The sequence below is a fragment of the Pempheris klunzingeri genome, chromosome 19 (genome assembly GCF_042242105.1).
Source record: "Pempheris klunzingeri isolate RE-2024b chromosome 19, fPemKlu1.hap1, whole genome shotgun sequence".
Taxonomy (NCBI): Eukaryota; Metazoa; Chordata; class Actinopteri; order Acropomatiformes; family Pempheridae; genus Pempheris; species Pempheris klunzingeri.
Window position 1 is genome coordinate 1,865,318 of NC_092030.1, and position 17,565 is coordinate 1,882,882.

The following is a 17,565-nucleotide window of genomic DNA, read 5'->3' on the forward strand; positions in this document are numbered from 1 at the left end:
AATGACATTTATGCCGCAGTCTAGCACTTCCACATCGATTGGTGTCCTTGAAAATCAGTCAAAAGCATGTATAGGCTACGTTTTGTGTTCCCTTATGGCTTTTCTCATGCTGTTGATCATCCAGATGCCATAAAGCTAACAATCTGGGAATCACTTCCCCTCTCCTCAGTTCTCAGTGGTAATATCAACCTGTTTATCAGGAGGGTACGTGAGCTCAGCTTGTTTGTGAAGAACACGGCTGGTATGAAATTAGCAAAAACTGGTGCAGTAAGAAGGGCATCACACAGCTATAATGGCCTACGGTTCCTGTGTGGCGCATAAAGAAGTCCAATGAGTGCACTCATACATCCTCTCTTGATTTTCTCTATTAGCATGTGCATGAGCGTGTTTGTGCTTACATGCATTGGTATTCATATCACATGTCTGGGTGTCCAGAAAGCAGAGTAGGCTCTTAGAGAAAAGCACTCTGTTGATGAGAGCAGATCAATATCTAAGCTGCCTATTATCATCTCCCACCAAACTGGGAACCCAGAAAGATTCTCCATACAAAGTTAATGACCTTTCCTAAATACCAGCACAAGAGAACTGTCTTGTTTATGTTACTTTGCATTGATTTGACACCAGGTTTGTGGCCCTGTACAAATTCATTGTATTCATTGTAAAACAAAGGCAGCCCCCCCCTTCTATCTTTGATCGTGGCTCCCAGAACGAGTGGATGGCTGGCCGAGCAAGACAGAAAACAAAGCAGGTGTTATTTTTTCATCAGCAACGGCAGCTGATTTACCAGCAATGTCTTTACTTAAGGCTCACATTCAATGGCTAGTTGTGTTTTAACAACCCAGCTGAGCAGTTCATGAGCATCATAATGGGCATCATGCCTTGCAACTCTTGGCAGCTTGGCACAGCTCCCCCTGGCCACTAGCAAGCTCTTGTTGTTTTTACATTCTCACTTCAGCAGCTAGAGCCATCAAAGATAAAAGCACAGTTGCTCTTTGTCACACAGAGGCAACAGTCATGAAATTTTAACAGCTAGAAGTACTGATCTGGCAGTGGATACAAAACTAGTCCCTGAGTAGAACTCAATTCTGCGACATAGATTCAGGAAAATAAAATGCACAAGTCAGATTGTTAATGGAATGATAAGGCTTGTTATGGAGTCTCTTAATGACACACCATAAAATGTGACGCATAAACAAATGGCCACTGTAGAGAACATATAAAATATGTATACTGTATCTGCATACATATATTAAATCAATGTTACAGCTCTTAAACCGCTCGGAGGAACACCGTCACTCTCCCAGGAATTAGTCTAAGTTATTGTGACTGTGAAGATGAAATGCAACAACACAAACTCATTGAGCTGTCGGAATAATTCCTCTGAGAGATAAGCCTACAATGCGGATCAATATTTATTGAATAGGGCTGCGACTAAAAATTATTCTCATTATCAACGAATCTCATTTTGTCATTTATTCTTTCAATTAAGTGATCCATTGTTTCTGTCAATAAGGCGTCATCCTCAGATTCAAGGTGAAACCTGACTTTACAGTGAAGTAGAATAATGAAAAACACCCATTTCTCACATTGTGGAAGCTGCAACCACTAATTGTTTGGCATTTTCACTTGTGAATTAGCTGGAAATTCAACAGTTAATTCAGCAAATTAATTTGTAATCAAGAAGATCAAGAGCAGAGACAGACTACAAGACAATTAGAGTAACGGCAGAGTGCATACCCTCCAACCCACCGTCCTGTGACGGCATATTACAGCCCGTCAGAGCCTACAGATCTCTGGCCCGAAATCTCCACAAGGACACTGTGCAATCTCTCCAGGGCTCTTATTCTCAACTCTCTGTATCACTGTGAACTCATTTCTGAGCCACACAGGATGTTTCGCACTCCTCATTCAGAGTCAGAGATGAGATGGCTTCAAAGGTCACTCTGTTTTCTGTACTAGACGTCACCTGTGTTCAGGAATGAAGATTGTGTGTGTGTGTGCATGTAAGTGGGCCTCAATATGCTTTTGTGGTTTGTGTGTGAATGTTTGTGTAAATGTGGGCATAGATGAAAACCTCAAAACATAACATGGACCGGCTTTGTACGATGTGTGTGTGTGTGTGTGTGTGTGTGTGTTCCAGATCTGTGCTCTGCGCCCTGTGGAGATCAGTGAGGCATGTAGAGGGGTGCCTGTTCCTACCAGTACACACTGCTGCTGAGCTGACAGCACACACTGTTCAGTGGCTTGGATATGAAAAAGAATATTGGGCAGCTCAAGGGGGGTCTTAGGATTTAACAAACACACACACACACACACACACACACACACACAGTCCCAGTGGCTGTAGTGTCTCTCTTGATCTTACTGGTGAGGCGAAATTAACGGTGGACACCTCTGGGGTCCCATACAGGGAGGATATCACCCAAAGCTCCTTCTGTCTCAGTATCATTCACTGCCTGCTTTTCAGGAACCTTTCAACTACTATAAATGCCAGTAACAATTGTAGGAAACAATGGGACTGCAGACATAACTAAGAGAAGCCCTGATGACCCCAGCTTTTCTGATGCAGCAGTGGTTTAATTAAACTGCGTCTGGCTTTCTGAATGTGAGCAATATAACCGTTGCACCAGGGTCCACTCCTGTCAGAGTCGGGTTGTTTGAGAGTGCAGCCCAAAGCCGATGGTAGACTCCATCTAACAGCAGCGTGAGACCAACAGTCAACAAGTACCTTAAGGGAAAGTTGAAACGAACTTTGAAGAGAGAGTTCAAAAGGCCTTGAAACTGTTGAGAGGTAAACTGGTGGTGTCGGCACAGTCCACTCAGGAGATTCAACAAGGCAGCTTAGGTGTGGGAGGATCCCCTCATGGGACGTCTCCCTGGTGCTTTCATCTGTGGAGCTACTTGACTTCTTAGATGTAAAAATATTTCTGAAATCCTATTCGTGATGCGTTGAAAAAGTATTATTGTGACCCCAAACACCATAAAGGAGTATTCTACCTATTTAGCATTGCACTCTTATGACATTGGACAAGTATCACAATCAATAAAGCAGGACCAGTCTCCTTATTCCATGCCTACATTACCCACAATGCAACGTGTCCAACAACAGTTCAGACAGAGGTTTTGGGTGGATTATGCTAGGAGCCGCTAGCCTGGAGCACAGACGAGGAGGAGACCACAGACTTTCTAACCCCACAGCCTCAGATTGTTTTCATTTCCACACTTGTAGTCCTCACACCTCACACCCAGCACACACTACTTTAGAATTTATCAGACTTCACGCAGCCCCCTTTGGTGCCAAAAAAGGCTTTATACAGCTTTTTTTAAACATTCTCCATAAAGTGTGTAAACAGACTTTGATGTGTGAAATCGGTGGGGTTCCTCTCTAAGGTACTTGGCTAATGTTTGGAGAAGGATGCTGGACATTGGTAAAAAGGAACAGTGGGATATGAACAGCAGTCCTCCAGGTCCACATCATTAACATCATGCTACCTCCACCTTTTGAGTCTGAGACACAACGGGGAAAAACATCAATATATAAATATATATACACACACACACATAACAAAAGTGAATAATAAACGGTCGTTGAAATATTAATGAGATAAACAGACATTGTGGCGTATTGTATGTTAGCTGGTTCACATATTAACTTCTTTGGTATCATTTCTGTGACTAGTTACCAGTGACTTTCTCCTCCATAATGCATGATTTAAATCATTAACTGATCATCAAAATTGCTGATTAACTTCAGTTTTTTTTTTGTCAGTTGACCAACGAATTCATCAACACGTCCCTGAAGCACCAGTGTGACTTCATCTGAACATCACTTTTATTCCCTAGTAAGACGAGCGTGTTTGCTGGCATCAAGGAGACACTGAAGAGAGCCTTCACAATTCAGCATTAGGAGCAAAGGCTTAATGAAGATATAACCGGAGATCAGATTTAGCCCATTCAAGTCTTTAGTGTGATTGATTATAGCAGAAACACTGGCAGCTGAAAGCAAATGACGGCTTGTGAGTCAGACACACATTTTTTCTTCCTTTCAGGTGCCTCATTGAATTGAAAGAGCTAATATTTGAATGGTATGATAGATAGGTCTCCGATATGGCATTTACAACTGGGCATGGTCTTGAGCTGCACAGTTTTTAAACAAATGTATAAATCTTTGCACTCTGCCGGTTTTACAGCTGACACATAATTAAATCCATTTCATAAAGTGCATTATTTTTTCAACTCATCATGAAATAAAGTTAATTTGGCGAGTTCATGCAGAGTAAACACGAGCACTTCTGATCAAAACAGCTTTTTCTTGTTTTATCTGTCTCTTCTGTCATTCTTCCCTCCTTCCCTATGAATTCAATTCATCCTTCTTTTTCAACCCTGCCTCCCCCATCTGTCCTTCTTCTACTTCTTTGTCTTCTTCCTCCTCTTCTTCCCTCTTTCCCTCAGACTGCAGCTAAACCCTGGAGAGATGGGAACTCAGCTCCCTCAGGTCCTCGTCAGAACCACATCACAGAGACTTCGCAGTGACACCCCTCTGCAGTACAGCCTGACTCGCTGTCAGTCACACACACACACACACACACACACACACACACGCTTATTAGACTCATGCATGTACTGTATGCATCGTGGAAAGACACACAGAGTAGAGTGTGGACTAGACACAATGAATTTACACAAGCTTGGACTTGAAACAAAACCCCACACCGCTTTGTCTGTCTCTCTTTGTGGTTGCATGTATACAACACACACACACACACTCTCACGCTGAGGAATAGCAGATCCGTCCACAAACACAGGCGACACTGACTTTCTACGGCAAGCTGAGAGGAAGCGTACAGCGCCTGTCACAGCTACTGTCACGGTCAGCTGCCTTTCCCACTGCGTTCTGCTCACAACACTCATTCTACAACAGTCAATATTTACAGCCCGCCAGAGGAGCTGCTCCTCACCGCCAAAACCAACCATTTTACTGCACCTGCTGCCTGGCTAATTAGACACATTTGTCTCCCTTTTAGCCAAGCTTGAAGTGTGGGAAGGGCATCAAAGGGAAGCGAGCAATATCCTTCATTTTCGGTTTTGGTCAGGGATTGTGCTCAAAAAGAAGAAAGCTGTTTTTTTTGTTGTTGCTTTCATGTCTGAAGGTGTGAAGAAAAGTTGGTACATGGTTTGTCAGTTTGTTGTTTTCTGTTTGTTAAGATGGTTAAATGCTTGTTTCAATGTGACCATTAAACTTTTATATCTGGCAGATGGACGACAGCTTATGAAGGTTCTTTAGTGGCCTACTTGGCTATCAGATTCCACCCCTTTACCTGCATTACCATTTAATGATTATACAACCTTGACAAAAACAAAATGTGTCATAATTTACCTGTGGCAAGTAAGATTTTCTTTATTGTTTTATTTTTTGGAGGCATGAGAACCCTCCCCCCCCCCTAACAAGCCAACAACATATATGGCTAAACAGGGCTAAAATTGGCACAACTTTAATAAAGCTAAGTCCAATATTTCACTCTACTGTTAACTCTACTTAACTGAAGTCCTGATAAAAATACCTGGCTCTTTAGCGGGTGCAGGGCAGGTGCAGAAGCTTGCACAGGACTGTCCGTAGTGGAGACTAAAAAGTATGCATGTACAGTTGGCTGCTAGGTTGCTGCAACCTTTGGACATTATACACACCATTTATTTCATTCTTAACATAGAAATATTGATAGTAAAGACATCAGTTTTCTGAACTTGATTTTGAAGTATCTGAATTCGACACGTGTAAAGGAAGTGAGGAAATGAAGCTGAAGTCGAATGACAAACGTATGGAGAGACTAATGAACAAGAGACTAAAGCTACTGCACGCTCAATTACTTGTATAATCTTTTTACAGTTACTAATAAATGTTCAAGCTTGAGGTCTGTTAGTTCAGACGTTACCACGGATTATCTGTTCATTGCAAGGCTGGTAGTTTGGTATCAGGCTTCTACCGTCCACATGTTCCAGATGTTGAAGACTCCTAATGAACGTAATGTAATGATGTCAGTTCTGCTAAAACTGCCACTGTGTCATGCCTCAGTGCACAGAAACTACATTTGCATTAAAAATGTATTTGAAATTGATTATTCTCGATTTTACATTGACAGGGATGCTGTCTGACACATAATGTGCCTTTATTTGCAATTGCACAACATTACTGTGTGTGCTGGAGGAGCCACTTCACCACTCACATGTTCTTTTAAAAAGAAATTGCAGCTCATGTGTAGAAGCAGGCAGAGTTTGGAGTCATGGTGATGTAAATTGCCTGCTTGAGTGAACACGTGTGGTTGTTAAACCTCCAGTTCTCTGTTTTCATCTCTTGTCCTGGTGTCTAAACTCTGATTATCTGTTGTCGATGCACCTCTTGGATTTCAGCCTCCGTGAGTCTTGTACCGCTTCACACTACGTGAACCAGATAAAATCAGACATGTTTGAAAGCATCCTGTCAGCCCGCAGTGCCACATTCTGAAAACCTGAACCTGTTCACACAACAGGATAATCTGCCCAGGATGCTGGCATGGTCAAGTCAGGTGAAGAATTACTGTTGAAATCGTCTGGTGTGACCTTGGCTCTGAGCACAAATGGGAGGGTTCTGCTGTGTAATAATCATGCTGAGGTTGTGGAGGCTGCAGTCTCTCTCAATTTTTTCGCATCTCTTTTCTCTGTCTTATCGCTCTTCATCCAACACTATGCCCCCAAAGCCCAAAATGTTTTTACTTTCACAATTCAAATTCAAATTTTTCTAATTGAGGTGAGAGCTGTGGGCGCTCCCAGTGTATAGATGTTTGAGGGGGAAGTTTGCCTTTAGGACCTATTTTCTGTAACTTAATGACCTCTGGATTCATCTTATGGGCAAGGCAAAAACAAGAATTTAAATTCAATTCCCCACTATTCATGTTCAGTGTGCCCATAATGGAGCAATTAGCACTGGCTACTTAATTGCTGCAAGCAATTAAAGCTGTGAAATTAAAGCATGTTCAAATAGTGTTGGGTAGTGGGATCAGACTAGGAACATGATTTAATTTAATTGTCATTGAGGAAATTATCTGCGGTGTCTCGGGATTATCACTCAGTTCAGATGTGTAGGTAAGGGAGAAGACCTACTTTTATTAAATTGGTGCTACTGATGTTATTCTATTCTAATTGCCTGCATTACTGTAAAAGTTACTGAGGTTCGAAGCGAGATATTGGTGCTTGCAAAGGGATGTAAGCACACAAATCTCACACACACTCCTGCAGCTCTGAAATCACACTGATGGGAGTGAAACTAAAGAGGAGATGAAGTGAAGTCATAAAGTGGACAGCCAAAAACACAAATAACGCTCACATGTTGGAAATAATTTCCCACTGATGTGATGTAGGGAAAGTTTTCTTCCAGGCTTTTAAGCACCTCACGTTAACTATTGGATATTTCCAGTGGAGAACATAACATATACTGACAGCCACACATGTGGAGGCAACATGCCACCAAGCGAAATGACTGCAGCGCCACTGACAGCAGTGAGCAGACAATCTCTTTAAGATACCGTCTGTGCAGATACAGTAAACTGACGGTATCCCATCCCTCCATCACTGCTCCTAGTCGATATCACAGCCGGCCCCAGAAATATTTATTAAAGTGTGAGAAGAGCCCCCTTTTTTTTTTTTTTTCCGCTATGTGAACACTGGAAAAAAAAGAGAGAGGGTTGGTGAAAGAAATTGGCACTCTCACAAACCTGGATGGATTCTGCACAGTTAATTAAGATAAAACGATTCAATTCTAGAGCGATCGAGGCAGCGATTCAGTGTGCGCGGCACGTGGGGGCCATTCTGATTAGCAGCCAGCCAGCGCATTCCTCGACATTTTGATGCGAGACAATCTTTTGCATTTTCAATTACACACTTCAACAGCCCTCTAACTACCAAAACCAAGCTCATTTGCATGATTGAAATATAATTATGGTGTGCCAAAAACACAGTTCTGTTTTGGTTCCTGTTACAATCCTTTTCACCCCCCTCCTGTTTTTCTAGCTGAAATCAATCTCCGGTGACAGGACGGACGGCGAGCACATGCGTTAAGACCAAAGTCTGACAGTGAGGAAAATAATGAAGCTATTGGGAGTGTTTTTGCATTAGGATGAGTTCAGAGCATTTACAGGGTCTGCAGCTCCTCTTTCGCTCTCCTGTGGTGACTTCCCCCTATTGTCCTCCTCCAACAGAACTTTTAACAACTTTGTAGATCGTATCTTACACCAGCAGTCTCCTTTTAGAACTCTATTTTGATGGTTTAGTTTTTATCCAACTGCAAAGATTTCCAGATAACTTCTGAAACATTTCTGAAAAGTATCAGAGTGGTTTCAGACATTGCCATAGTGCTGAAAAAGGGAACTGTAGTGGTAAAATTATGAAGATCTTGAAGATGAGTACTTCCTCTAATTATGATCAAACAGATTAGTTCAGCTGTCAATTCTTCCTTTTTCAGTTAAGAATCCTCGGAGGGGTAAAAGCCTATTTTAAGATGGTGATGTCGTTATCTCCCACTATTGTAATTGTTTGTATGTGGGTAGAGAACAGCCACCTTCATCATCTTCCACCTGGATAAAGGAGGCGTGATCAGCGGTACTGGCCTCTCTTCACGGGCTCTGTGTCCATTTCAGGATTGATTTAAAAATTGCATTGCTTGTTTTTAAGGTTTTAAATGGGCTGGCGCCGTCTTATCCGGCCGACCTCGTACATCTTCGTGCTCCTGTGAGGGCACTCGGTCCAGCCAACCAGATGCTCTTAGATGTTCTAAGATGTTCCAGGTGGAAAAACAGAGGGGGCCGAGCCTTGTGCGCTGGCTGCCCCTGATCTCTGGAACAGCTTGCCTATATGTAAGAGCTGCTTAAACCCAAGACTTCTCACTGGCTTTCAATTCCAGTTAAGCTCGACACCCTGACTTCATTTTCTATTGTGCCAATTATGTTCCAATTATTATGCTTACTGTTTTCTTATCTTTCTATTCTCCTTAGTTATTTACTTGTCTTTATCTTTATCTCTGTATTTTGTGCAGAACAACTGTGGTTGTTTCAAATGAGCTATAGAAACTAACTTACTTGACTAGTTTTTGTTTGCACCAGAAGAACTTTGCCAAACTTTCTCAGTGTCTCAAATAACACAACAGCGATGTGTCATTTCCAGGATTTTTTGAGGAAAGTTTTAGTTCTTTGCAGTTAAATGAGACTTCAAAATCAAAAGTGTCGCAAGACAAAAGTATAAAATATTCAGAAAAATACATTTCTGAAGCGGAGAAGGCATTTTATTTTTGGGGAGCCTCCCTCAGCTTGGCGCCCTGAGTCATCAGCGCCCCTGTGGACAGTTGCATCGCCTCAGAATGCACACATGACAGCTGATGGTAGAGAGAGAGAGAGAGTGTGTGTCAGAGAGAGAGAGAGAGAGAGAGAGAAAGGCAGAAGGAGAAATGTAAGAAAGAGAAGCTCTTGACATGTAACTATTCTGCATGCTCCACTCCTCTGCTCCTCTGCTTAGTCAGGAGATTTATTAATAGAACCAATAGAGGCAGACCAGATGGCTGTTATGACACTGTTATATGTTTTCATGGGTCACTGAGCAGCTCCTGGGCATTATTCTGTTGTCTGTTAGCAGCATGCTGATCTTTCCCCTGCAACACACACTCCTGTAAAGGTGAGGGTTTCTCACACACAGATGGTATTTATGCATCCTCTCAATTATCAGCAGCTGGAGCCACCCCTCCCACAATCAATCAGCAGGTGGATGCTCGATTATGTGTTTTAGTGTGTGTGCGTGTGTGTGTGTGTGTGTGTGTGTGTGTGTGTGTGTGCAGGGTCAGCTGTTGTTTTTGTTGTCTTACACTATAGGTTATGAAGTTAATTTTTATACTGAACGAGCAAAATGAGCAGCCAAATGCTGCGTATTCACCCCCCAGCTGGTGACAGTGATAAAAGTGATTAGCAGGCAGCAGCATTAGCTGCTAAGCATATAAGTTACAACATGAATAGTAGCATGTGAAAGAGTGAGGTATGAATCAACTGTTTGGAGTACACAGAAGGCATTTTCTCTGTTGTGGATGGTTTTAATTTAATTTTTTCATACTACAGTGTGGACTGAAAATGTTTCTGTTAGCACAGCCTTGTTTACTGCTGTGTGTTTTTGTCTGGAAAGCCACAACCAGGGGTGACTGAACTCGCAGCCTCAGATTTTGTCCAATTCATTATTACTGGTGTGTAGCTCACAGCAACTGTCAAAAATTCAAATCATCTTTTTTAAGTTCTCACTTTCCAGCAGGATGAAAAAAAAACACAATTCCTACTCTAAGTCCATTTTACTTGTTCGTAACATTCTGGAAATTACACTTTTTAAAGCTAAACCATTTGCTGACCACTGCCTGGTGCAGTTAAATTAAGTAGCTACAGTTCAAGCTGCAGTCATTATTTGATTGTGCTGCAACTCAACAAAGCAAAAAAGAAGTGGAAGTGGAAATTTAATACCAGAAGATGCTTCATCTTCTGACTGGACTTGGCAACAAAAGAGCGCGGTGATGCCACATCACTCCAGCTTCCTCAAGTTAATCCTTAAAATAGTGATGCAATAAGGTTATTGTTTCCTCTAGACTGTTTGGGAGTGTTTCTTGTACACTTAATTGAGTGAAACGTAGCACGTTCAGACTTATTCTTTGTGATCTTTTTTCTTTGCCCTTGCTGATATACTGATCTGAAGAGAAGGCTCAGATCCAGGGGATGCCAGCGAACATCACAGTCAACTTTGAAACCAGTTACAATTTTACTTTAACTCTGGCCAAGAGCGCAGCCTTTGTGTTCACAAATGAAATAGAACTGTGGAAAGCACAGTGAACAATACTGGCATTAAGTAATGACAACGTACCTTCATTTCCTTCTGTCTTGTAAAACTTGTATTACATCTATCACCCTTCAAAACCTGCCGTTTTTGTCTCAAATTCAGTGACCTCAACATACTTTTCTGTAAAATCAGACCTTAACCAGTACTCCTTCTTCTTTATGGGTGATTTCAGATTTCCTTCTCAGCTCCTTCTTTCAATTAAAACCTCTATAACAGCAACAACAATGTTTTCATACACTGTGTGTGCTGCAGTTCCTTAGTTAAGTAAGTGCCTCATGATTAACTAATCTGTGTTTGAGACAATGAAAGGCGGGGAAGTGTGTGTGTGTGTGTGTGTGTGTGTGTCTCTCCTCGGTAGAAAGATGGGAGGGCTAGATAAAAAAGTTATGTAATGCAGAAAGTGGACCAGCTCATCCTTGTGTTACCTGTTAAACCAACACATCTTAGGTCGTGTCAGATATGAAAAGCGTAGCTGTGCGAGTGATCCTGTAAACCTGTCAGCTTCCCCTCACTTTTCCCAGAAGCCTCGTCCCAGAGTATTCCTGGAGCAATATGTGTTTGGCGGCACAGGCAGCGTGGTTACTCTGTGCAGGCACTGTGACTAAAACACCGTCAGGACTCACTAAGGAACAGCTGCTTCAATGCACTTGGCTTCAAAGCTGGTTTCCGGCTCTCTTTTGCTGCAGAGGAGCGTAAAGTGACGCTGGCACGTTCATAGTTGTGTGTTTGCTTTTTGGTGGCCTTGTATGTGTTTTATGCCAAGATCCTGTTTTCATTAGGTGTTCATCCAGCTTGTGTATGATCCAGTGATCCACGGCCAATCAGGAAGTGTCACTCTCTGATAGTTTGCACACGGAAGCAACCTCATGTTATTCTAACTGACTGAAGAAAAAAATCAAGTATCATGACAATAAAGACAATGATGAAAACATAAAACTAAACAAGTTTGGTGATGCCATTTATTTTTAGGTAAGCTATTTTAATTTCTTACCACTGCTGGCTGAGATTTGTTTGCATTAATTCCATTAATCTCTAAAACTGAATGTGCCAATGTTTTACTGATGAGAAATTGCCGAATGCAGCAGTTTAAAAGTTTTCAGTTCCATTTAAAGTTCCAGTTTATGCTCACCGACGTCGATGGACACACACGAGCAGCTTCTACCATCTATCTATCCATTGGGAGCTCTTGTGTCAAAGAACAACAGAAATGAACATCCAAGTTCAATTCATAAGTTTAGCCTGTGATCGGAGGAAAATACTGACACAAGTGAAGTATTTCACTTGTGTGCTCTCTTGGCGCCTATTACTGTGACTGGCCTTTATCTCTTTGCGTGAGTGTGTGTAGTTGCATAAATGTGGGCGAGGTGCCTGAATACTTGAATAAATATATGCAGGCAGATGTTCATATGAGTGTATTTGTATGCATAGATCCTGATATTTGTCTGTTTGTGTGCACATGCAGCATACACTCAATGAGCCAACATGTGTGTAAACACATCCAAACTCACATTAATCATTTCTTGTTTTGAGCGAGCTCTCCCCATGATGGACTTATTTCCCATTCAATAGCAAGCAGAACCTGCCGGGGGCATTTTAATGTTCCACCTCTTCAACATTCCTCAACATTCTTCTTCATTACAATGCCGCAACACCACAAACATGACCTGCACCAATACAATGTTCCATTAATTTCATCACAGCCCAGAATAGATTCCCCGCAATCCTTGTGCTGAGGCAGGGATTCGGCACAATGCGACATACAGTAGCTGGCCTAAATTATCATACAAAAGAAATAAAGATTTCTTTATTTCGTGCAGCCCCTCATCAGACATTTGTGCACACAACACAGCTGCATCAAAGCAACAAATCAATTTATTTTCTGCTCTGCCTTATTCAGTCACTGCATGAAGTCCCCAAGTTTATGAAGACACACATTATAATTAGTCTACAAAGACTCACTGAATATTCAGTGGTCCATAGCCACTGTCTCATTTTACCACAATGTGGAATGAAAATAGATGAGAACATAACACAAGTTTGGGACTGATTTTTGATTAGCTGTGTAGCACAAAAATAGATTAGTATACATAATGAAAATAGATGGAAATAAATTCATTTCTCTCTCCTGCACTGCTTTGAAGGATGACCCATCTAAATGTATTACATCACTAATAATCTATAATGAGCTTGTTTGAAGATACCGTTATATTTAGTGGGATAATAGTTTCGGCCACATTGAACCTTGTTTTTAAAGCTTGTTATTTGTGATTGTTTTTTTCTTCTTCTCTTCATTGTGTGTTATTTAAACACTGAAAGGAAGAAAGAAACGGCCTTTACTCTCTGGCAGCGCTAAGCCACAGCGGCATCACAACGGCACAAAGCTCGTCAAGCACTCGTGCCGCCCTCTCAGTGGCCGCTTGTCAGTGTCGTGCTGCCAACAGACTGTGTGCCCTTCACTTTGTCCCAGCTCCCAGTTATGGGAAAGTGCACTGGGATTATGTACAGAATGCTCTGCACAGTGCAGGAGCTTATACTTCACACCACAAGTCTGATTCCCATTGAGAAGCCTGTAATACCACACCTGCAGAGCCAGATAAGCCCTCAATCCTGCCTTTTATTCTACCACCATTATTCCCCTGTGTAATATCACATCAGCAAAAAAATGAAAAAAATCATTATGAAAGAAAAGATGCGAGCAAATGGAAATTCAGCACCAATTTACGATGTTAATATTCATACACATACCTTGTCCTGCATGTTTAGCATGCTGTATGCACTGCAGGGTGTGCAGCGGCTTAGTCATCCCGAAACGTTGAACAGTGAAATCGGCAACGTTATAATCAACTAGCCGATCATTTCTCTGACAGCTGGAAAGATTTTGGAAAGAGTAATCTTTTTCTATAAAATTGCAGTCGGGGGTGGAGTGATGGTGCAGTGGTAATTTGACAGCAGCAAAAACGGGGGTTTATGATTGATGGCCACCTCTCTAATTTTTTTTCCTCACGATTAGATCCACTGCTTTCTTTAAACAAGCTAACCTAAAACAGTCAGTCATCCTGCAGATTTATCCGGCTCAAACCCTCAAGCAAAACAACTTAAACAAATATAAATTGTTGTGCGCACACACACACACACACACACACACATATAGTTCCCTGTGAAAAACTTCTGGTTAATGTTGAGATTTCAGAAAAACAGATCTATTGATTGGTTATTCTGCAGACAGGATGAGTGAGGTGACTCACTGACACATATCTGGTGTGTTGACCTTACGCAGCCAATGTGGTCCAAAATACTAACTCCATCCATCAGAGGCCTTTGATCTGCTTTCTGACCAGTTTAATTAAACAGCAAGACCCATTACAAAACCATGAGTGCTTAATATAGCAAAGTGAACCATGACTTTAAAAGCAGCATGGTGCCATTTTCCAGCTTTGATGAGCAGACACGACTTTGGAGCGTTCAGTGCTGCAGAGGTGGAAAGCTGGCCAGGAAATGTCAGGTCATCAGAATTCTTTGATTGCAGTGCTTGCGTTGTAACGGTTCAGGGGGGGGGGGGTGAAGTACAAAAACATTTCTAAATGTAAATCCAATCTAATGAGCTCACCGTGGAATAATTTAATCAAATCTACATATGAAAGAACCTCTGCCCTGTACGGCATCCGGATGCACATTGTAGTAATTAGCTTTACAGATTGGAGGTAAACCCTGGTTTGTGAGGACCTCCAACCTAAGAATGGCAAAATGATATGCACTGTGGACAAATCATGCAGAGCACACACGTTTTGAAGATGATTAGATGAACTACACTACAGAGAAGCAACGTGCGTTTGATGCAAGAGCTTCAAAGTGGCAGGCTGCAATTTTTGATCCACGGGTTTCCTCACTGTGATGACAGGTCATCAGTCCAGTTCCCCTGGTCATTTTCTCCTTCTTTTAAGGGTTTCCTCACTATACTCCAGGATATTTAAACACTCACCAGTGATGTATAATGCATGCACACATACAGTGCTTTCTAAAATACCCCTTGTATTAGTGCTTGAACTATTCATTGAGCACTATCAGCAGAAAATGTAATAAAAGTCTACCACCGTGCTAACAGCTCTGTAGCAGAGTGTACTAATGTAGCTAATGCTAATGTCACCATTCATTAATTACAACACATCGAGTGGGAACCAGAATATCTGTACAGAAGTTTATGGCCATCCATTCTGACATATTTTGCCGGATAAGTGAAAGTTTTGACGTTATGGTGGCACTTGAGGAAAGGTCACTGGTCAGTGACAGTTACATGTCAGGTTTTGCTGCTTTTCTGTTTTTATATCACTGTAAAACCTAAATGCTTGAGTTCAAAACAAGTAATTTCAAGCCTCATCTTTCTGGAGCTTCTGATGAGCATTTTCTGGCATCTTAAAAGCTAAATCAATCCATAAATGAAAAAACAGAATTAATCTATTAGGAAAGTGCAGCCCTACTTGATATTCTTTAAACAATCCAGCCACTTTTGACAACCTCTACTATGTGCATCTAACACTGAGTCAGCGATATCTGTCTTTCCGAACAGACTGTCGTGGTTTACCAAAAGAACATCTGCCGTTGCAGATAACTGTGTAGGACAGACAGTCACTGCATTGAGAAAAGCTGTTTTATCCTGCACCTTGCATGCGAGATCTAGAACAAGATTGCAATGCAACACAAGGACAAACAAGTAGCATACTGCACTGTCAGTTACTGCACGTCGATACATTGCAGGATTTCTCAACATTTTCTGGCTCCTGAGAATATTCTTCGGTCTAAAAGATGTCATGACCTAAGCATTGGAGAAATGGCAGGTTGTCAAGTGAACTTAAACTCGTCACATTTTGTAGTCTTTTCGATAAAACATGGGGGAAACTCCACAGAGATGATACAGAGAAGATGGTATATGCTCAACCTATATACCCCATTTCTATGAAATCACTGAAATCAACGGCAGTCTTTGAATCTCCTCAGAACCCATCTGGCGGACCCACATGGGGACCAAACCAGATGTATGAGAAGCTAAAGAAAATGAAAGCGCTGATAGAAATCACACCTCTGGCTGTATGTGTTAAGACATGACTGGACCACATCAGTCCTGCTGTCTGCCTCATCAGTTATCTAGAATAAAAGTGGCATGTGTCCTTCCACGCCTACTTTGGAAAGTGAGGGCCCTGTATCCTCACTGTATTCATGGAGATTACACACACACACTGGCTCAGAAAGGCCCAATTACCCGCTGGAAAATGCTGGCACCCACGAGGCCCCAGACCGGTACCAAGAGCCCACACAAGGCTCACTCACTCAGCTTCATGCCCACAGCGAAACAAAGGGGATTTCATGTCTCTGTTTAAATCCTTCGGCTTTGGATTCATTTCGGCTCCCCCCTATATGGACCTTTTAAGAACTGATTTATCCCTATTACTGAGGCACTGGGCCCAGATCTGGCCCTGGGCATGCTCAGAGCAGCACGGTAAATTGCTCATGTGGGAAACGGGGACAGGATGGCTAAATATGAGGCATCGTAAAAATCGCTGTCGTAGCTGTGGACAGGATGCATGCGTGCGCTAAGCGTAGATTAAAGCACCGAAAATACAAATTGTGGTCCGTAAGTGATCAGATATTTAGGGTAATCTGATCAACCGGTTTGCCAGAGCCTTCAAATCTCCTGCATGTTGACAAATGTTGGAACAGCGTCCAGAAGAGTCAACAGCCTCAAACACTGAGGCAGAGATCTTGTTCTCTTTACATATAACTCAGTAGCCCTTCACTGGAGGCACATGGGGAAGGAAATTGGAAAATCGGAGCTCAGCGTGACAAGCTCTGCCATCTTCACTTTGTGTGTCGGTTGAGCCAGTGCAGCCACACCGAGCAGGCAGCGGATTGGCCATTCCTCTTCTATTTAAATTGATTCTGGTGAGAATGTATGTTGGTTGGTCTGGTTACCCGTGGTAATTAAATTCGGAAGAGAAGCAAAGGCTACGGATGGCGGGAGAGTAAAACTAATGAGTGCATGGAGGCAGAGCTGTGGATGCAACGGACAAAGTGGAAATGTGGATAAAAGATTTTACCACGGATTACAGAGATAAAGCGTGACGGATGGGTCAGCAGATTCTGCCAGAAGAGGCCAAGGGAACTGCTCTGTAGAGTGATAAAATGTGGGAGACTATTTACAGCGTAGCTGAGACAGATCATAACGGCGATGGGCAAAGAGTATGAAACACTAGGTCACTGGCAGAGGGCTGCTGATGGATGTAATGTTTAGAGGGAATGTAAACTGATAGATTTTAGGAGTTATAAAGGGATGGATGGATTTCTGTGCTGCACTTGGACCATTTTCTAGTGATATTGTGTTTATTTTTAAACTATTAAAACTTATAGCTCAGTAAAAAACACAGAGCAGCAGCACGTTGTTAAACAGGGCATCATTGTGTTCATCTAAAACAAGCACATCAGTAACCACGGCTCATTATTCAGCCCTTCATGGAAGGGGAAGGAATACCACTCTCATGTCTGTACGCTAAATATGGAGCTATAGTCAACAACTATTTAGTTTAGCTTAGCATAAAGACTGGAAGCTTGGAACAGTGAAATCTGACTACAACTTACAAATTAACACCTTGAGTTACTTTCAGACTTTCAGTCACCAGGTCTGACCAA

The 17,565-nt window shown here is 42.1% G+C and overlaps 1 protein-coding gene across 1 annotated transcript in view; it reads right to left on the reverse strand.

Annotated features, from left to right (window-relative positions):
* LOC139219195 (transmembrane protein 132C) overlaps window positions 1–17,565 on the reverse strand; it is a 161,980-nt gene that overhangs the window by 99,377 nt on the left and 45,038 nt on the right. The gene's annotated exons all lie outside the window — the stretch shown is intronic.